Raw genomic sequence first — 6017 nt, 5'->3', positions numbered from 1 at the left:
GTTGAGGCAGCAAATAAGAACATAAAGAAGATTGTGCAGAAGATGGTCGTTACGTACAGAGATTGGCATGAGATGCTACCCTTCTCCTTGCATGGGTATCGTACTTCAGTACGTACATCGACCGGGGCAACCCCTTACTCCCTTGTGTATGGTATGGAAGCAATCCTACCTGTTGAAATGGAGATTCCTTCTCTAAGAGTCCTGCTGGATGTCAAGTTTGATGAAGCTGAATGGATTCAGACAAGGTTCAATGAGTTGAGTCTTATCGAAGAGAAGCGAATGGCAGCCCTTTGTCATGGGCAGTTGTATCAAAGTCGGATGAAGAGATCCTTTGATCAGAAAGTGCGTCCTCGATACTTCCAGGTCAAAGATTTGGTGTTGAAAAGGATCCTTCCTCCTCAGACAGATCACAGGGGTAAGTGGACTCCTAACTATGATGGACCATATATTGTCACCAAGGTTTTTGATGGTGGAGCCTTAATGCTTGCAACTATGGATGGTGAAGACTTCACTTCCCCTGTGAACTCGGACGCAGTTAAAAAATACTTCGCATAAAATAGGCCCGCTGGACGACAAAAAGAATAGTCCAGGAAAAAAATGGGCATCCCGGCGAACCAAGAAAATGAAAAAAGGTTCGGGCAAAAGTCAAGGATTAAAAATAAAAGATTGTACACCCAGTAAGTTGAGAACCTGAAAAGGAAACTTAGGCAAAAATGGGTATCCCGGTGGATTGAAAATCCGAAAGGACGATCCAGGAAAAAGTTAGGGATTAAGCGAATGACTGCGTTCTGAGTAGTTCTGAATCTCATCTCGTGTCGACAACTGGAAACTTTCGAAGGATAGGAAACAGTCCAATCACCTTTTTCAGAAAGCTGATCATTTGGAGGATCTTGAAGACGAGCGAGTCATAGCAGAATTGGAACCCGATAGAAATCCATTCCACATTGCCATTAGATTAGTTTCTATTTTTATATTTTGTGCAATTACCTCTTTTCAGGGATTGCTTCCTGATGTAAATGCCTATTCAGAGGCCACTCAATCAATAAAATCATGTTATTCAGTATATCTCTGTGTTCATTTTCATTTTACTATTTTGTTTGCAAAAATGACGTCCGAATTTTTGATAAACATTGCATCATGAAACATAAGAGCTTTACAAGTACATGCTTAATAAACATTTAAAATTGCTGTAAATTTTAAGTGCTTTGGATCGTCTATTCAGAGCAGGTACACTCGGGGCATTTCCTTAATGTTCCCAAATGATCGCGGATGTTTTTCTTCAACAATGGGTACTTGGCATCTTATCCCTGCAAAGTTGGACCAAGCTTTGGATTCTTCAATCCCCAGCAGGTTCTCACTACTGTACTTCCCCAAGCATGTGTTTCAGACTATACATTCCCCAGTAGAGTCGACAATGCCAAACTGTATATCCCCAGTGGAGTCGACAGTGTCAGACTATATCTTCCCAGCAAAAGCAGCTGCTCCTCAGAGTTCGATGCCAGATCGATGATCTCGACACTAGATCCGTGGTCTCTTTCCTTGAAGCAGAATCTCGGTACCATATCGGTGTTTGCTTCCCCTACTGAGTCGTCTCTCCCGTAGATTACGGTTGCCAGAACCACGTCCGCTTTCTTCAGCAGCAAGCTTTTAGTGCCATTCTTTCCATAGTCAGAGTCTCGGTATCTTGTTATTGCCAAAACACCGCGTGGTCGGTCATTTCCCCACAGAGTTCATTGTGTTGTGTATCTCCAACAGCATTGCCAGGGTCCAGAAGATTGCGATCATTTCCCCAGCAGAATTCCTTGCCTCGGCTTGGCGTTCTCTCTAATCAAGCATTTCGCACCCCTGCATGTAGAATCGTATCGCATTGCATCCTCCCAAATCGCGTAGCATTTCAATTTTCATAGAGCATTACGCCATTGAAAAATTCAAACATACGCATGTGAAGCATAAAACATTCTCGGTATCCCAAGTGATAAACCAGAAGTTTGTTTCCAGTACCCAGATGAAGGTTGTTCATGACTTATCCTTCATTATTCCCAGCAGGGGTCGTTGCCCCACGCATCGCCTCAATTATCATTTTCCCTATTTCTGCCGATGCTGACAGGCATGAAAGTTTCCGGTATTCAGACCGAAGTGGCATTCAAGCCGGTTTTTCGATGTTCAGATCGAAGAAGTTTCCGACATTCAGGTCGATGCAACTTGTGGCATTTAGGCCAGTTTCCGATATTCATACCGATGTAGCATTCAGGCCAATTTTCCGATGTTCAGATCGAAGAAGTTTCCGACGTTCAGGTCGACGCAACTTGTGGCATTCAGGCCAGTTTCCGGTATTCAAACCGAAGTGGCATTCAGGCCAGTTTTCCGATGTTCAGATCTAAGGAGTTTCCGACGTTCAGGTCGACGCAACTTGTGGCATTCATGTCAGTTTTCCGGTATTCAGACCGAAGTGGCGCTCAGGCCAGTTTCCCGGTGTTCAGACCGATGTTGATAATCTCGTATCTTCTGATGCTCAAATCGGAGTCATTTCCAGTATTCAGATTGATGAGCGGCATTCAGGCCATGGCTATTTCTGTGTTACCATTTATTTTGGTATTCAGGCTAACATTCCTTTTTCGGTGTTCAGACCGACTCTCACTGTAACAGACGGATTCTTTGTTGATGCTCAGATCAAGACCACCTCTTTGCCGATTCTAACAAGCAATATTACTTCATTCTTAACTTTAGTGTAAATTTTCGGGCTTTTATCATATTCAATCCCTTAATACCTCGAAAGTGTGAAAGCCGTTGCTATCTTCCTTTCGGGTTTCCAGTTGATTGAATAGGGGCAGCTGTAATACCCCAAAATTTACCCTTCATTTTTCTCTGGAAGCATGGGATTATGTTTCACACTTCATTAGCATCACACTAGGTCATACTCATTGGATACTGCATTAGTGACTGGGAAATCAGGTTTTGATTGATCACTCCTTAACAGAAGGAGCCCACACAAAGCAAGGTTGAGAATTGGACTTCATTTTCTAAATATACAAGTCTCAAGGTTCTCATGGGGATCCAGGTGTCTTATTATGGTCCTTAGTTCATCAGTGAAGGATTCAGAGCTATCAGAGTGCTCATCTGGATTTAATCAGAAATTAGGGTTTCATGGATACTTGCAACAGGCAATGTTTGTTTGGATTTAGAGGAGCCCATCCATGTCATGATTAGAGAGGCATCTTGGCCTAGGAATATTCACAATTATCTCAGAAAGATCCATTGGAAATCACTGTAATCAGTTCTTGATCAATTTTGCCCTAAACTAGGGTTTGGTATAAAATCAGTTTATTTCTGATTCCTTGGGTGAAACCCTTTTCCATGGCCTTCCATATGTCCACAAGGGTCTACATACAAAAAATCAGCTTTTTATTTGAGCCAGAAGTGCTTCAATTGATCACTGGAATCGGGATCAGACAGTTTGGGAAAAGTCAACTGTGTGGCCAGAAAAGTCAACTCCTGACATTTTGAGAGTGGAATCTCAAAATCCATGCCTAAGGGAGCCTACATGTGAAACTTGATCAAGGATGGATCATGGATTCATCATTTAATCAGGAATTTGAAAAGTTACTTAATTTGGAAATGGTTGACTTTCCATTTAGGGCAAGTTTTCATGATTGTTGCACTCACTTTAAGCCCATTTTCCGTCAAGATAAAAGCTCCATTTGAAAATTTCTCCAACATGAAAGTTGCTCCTCTTGTTCCAAGCTTTCTAGAGATATAAAGTTTGCTCCATTTGGATAAAGATTGAGAAAGTTATACTTAGTCAAATTGAGACATATTTTTAGGACACATAGAAAAATTTCTAAGTCTCAAAATCTTCAAAGTTTGTCAAGACTTCTTGGCCAGTTTTCTTGTACTTCAAGGCACCAATTGAAAATGTTTTCTTCATAACAATTATACCTTGCCATGTCCTCTTTCACCTCCTTTTGGAATCATCTCATTTGGATCCATAGTTTGAGAGATACATTCACCTAAAGTGGGCACCATGACTTGATTCTCTAGGCAGATTTTAGGCCAAACTGGCCCAACCATTTTGGCATGGTGAGAACTGATATTGAGGGCCATTTTTCACCTTCTTCCATTCATCATTTCCACTTGTACTCAACATGAAACATGTTATGCTCCATGAGGTCTTTCTACTGTTTGCATCATTTCTTAATTTGGTGACTTGATCATCAAATTACATGGCCTCAAAGTCATCATCTTGGATTATTTTCTTGCTTGCCAAACCAGACCAAAGTTATGTTGCACAAACCAGCCCACGTTTTTTCCAAAACAAGAAACCCTCATGTGTCCATTCCTAATACACCTCACTTTGCATTATTTTGCTTATGGACATTGGATCCACCATATTTAAGAGCTAAAAACCCTAAACCTAAAAGGCTGGCTATGAATTTTCGAGCAAGGCAAGTCTCATTCCAAGGTCAGATTCCATTCTTTCTCACCAAGTTCTTGAAGTGAAGTTGAAGCACCAAGAATGAATCATCATATTCTTCCATTCTCTCCACAATCAAGAGGCAGTGGACCTAACATCCACTAGGTAACCCTCTTGCTTCTCTTCCATGGGCATGTATTGATATATCCATGTTCATCATTATGCTCATTACCATGCTCATCATTATTATCATTACTGTTTGCCATGTTAATCATATGCTCATGTTTGGTTCATGCTTGTTTACAATGCCAATCATATGCTTGTGTTCTTGTTATTGGTTTATGCTGTTATTTTTTGCCCTTGCCCGTGGCCATGTTATTCTCTTATTGTCAATATTTCTCCATGATTAAGCCATCATTTTACTCAAACAAAGTCACCATGTTAATCTACACATTTCATACTTGATATTTGGTTTTTATTTCATGTCATTTGGTGCATCATAATGGTCGTATTATTGAGTGGAAGTTGAAGAAAACCCACTGCATTTTCATGTTTCTGCATGGTTATGGCATTAGGGTTTGGTTTGAGGAAGAAGATGATGGTGTGTCATCTTATGAACCGTTAGATCCAATGCATGTGTTTTAATCCTGGCCGCTAGCTCGTTTTTGTCCTGTAGTGACTTAATGATACTTGACCAATTGATAATGTTGACATGAATTATTTTATTAAATTGTGATTTCATGTTGTCATGCTGGTTTAATAATTGCTTGGACTGGGCCTTTGCGCATTTCTCTTTCCACACCCCCACGCTCAAGGCCCATCCATACTAATCCACCTCTTTTCATTTTCTTTTTTTTTAATTCACATTTATTTTCTGTTTTTGATTTTAATTGATTTAAAATATTTTCTTTATTCATAAAAATACCCAAAAAATATTTTCCACATTTTTTAATGCCTTACTTAATTTTATTTAATTTTTATTTTCGTATTTATTTAATGTTAATATTTTATTTCAATTATTAATTCTAAATGGTTCATATTAGCATACATTTTTTATTGATTTTATTTTCATGACTTCAAATTCTTTTTTAGCTTTGATTTTTGGGATGAAGGTTGACCACTGTCTCATGGTCAACCTAACCTTTTCTTGAATTTTTATTTCAAATTTTTCATTTTATTCCTGATTTATTTTTAACCTAGTCTTGTTGATTGACTTTTGGTTTGACCTTTGTTTTATTTCAATTAATTTATGCACCAATTTTCATTATTTTAAAAATCTTTTTGGGCGATGATGATGTCCTGACCGCACCTTACTTAGTTTAATTTTTCATAATTTTCATGATTAATTTGCTATTTATTTGATTTTTTTAAAGTTGACTTGAATTTTCAGTTGACTTCTTTATGATCGATGTTTGACTTAGGGATTGCTTATGGCAATTGAAGAGATCTTTTGATCCTCCCTTGTTCAACTCATATGCCATGTATTAGAGGCCTTGTATCTTGATTTTATTTGATCCTTACCTCATTTCCTGATTTAATTATTCAGTGGAACCTTTTGTGCATTTCTTTTCATCTGCCTGGTTCATCTGTTATCTTTTATACTTGT

This window comes from Lathyrus oleraceus, chromosome 6, assembly GCF_024323335.1.
Source record: "Lathyrus oleraceus cultivar Zhongwan6 chromosome 6, CAAS_Psat_ZW6_1.0, whole genome shotgun sequence".
NCBI classification, from domain to species: Eukaryota; Viridiplantae; Streptophyta; class Magnoliopsida; order Fabales; family Fabaceae; genus Lathyrus; species Lathyrus oleraceus.
The sequence above is the reverse complement of the archived record's forward strand: the minus strand, read 5'-3'. Positions refer to the sequence as shown.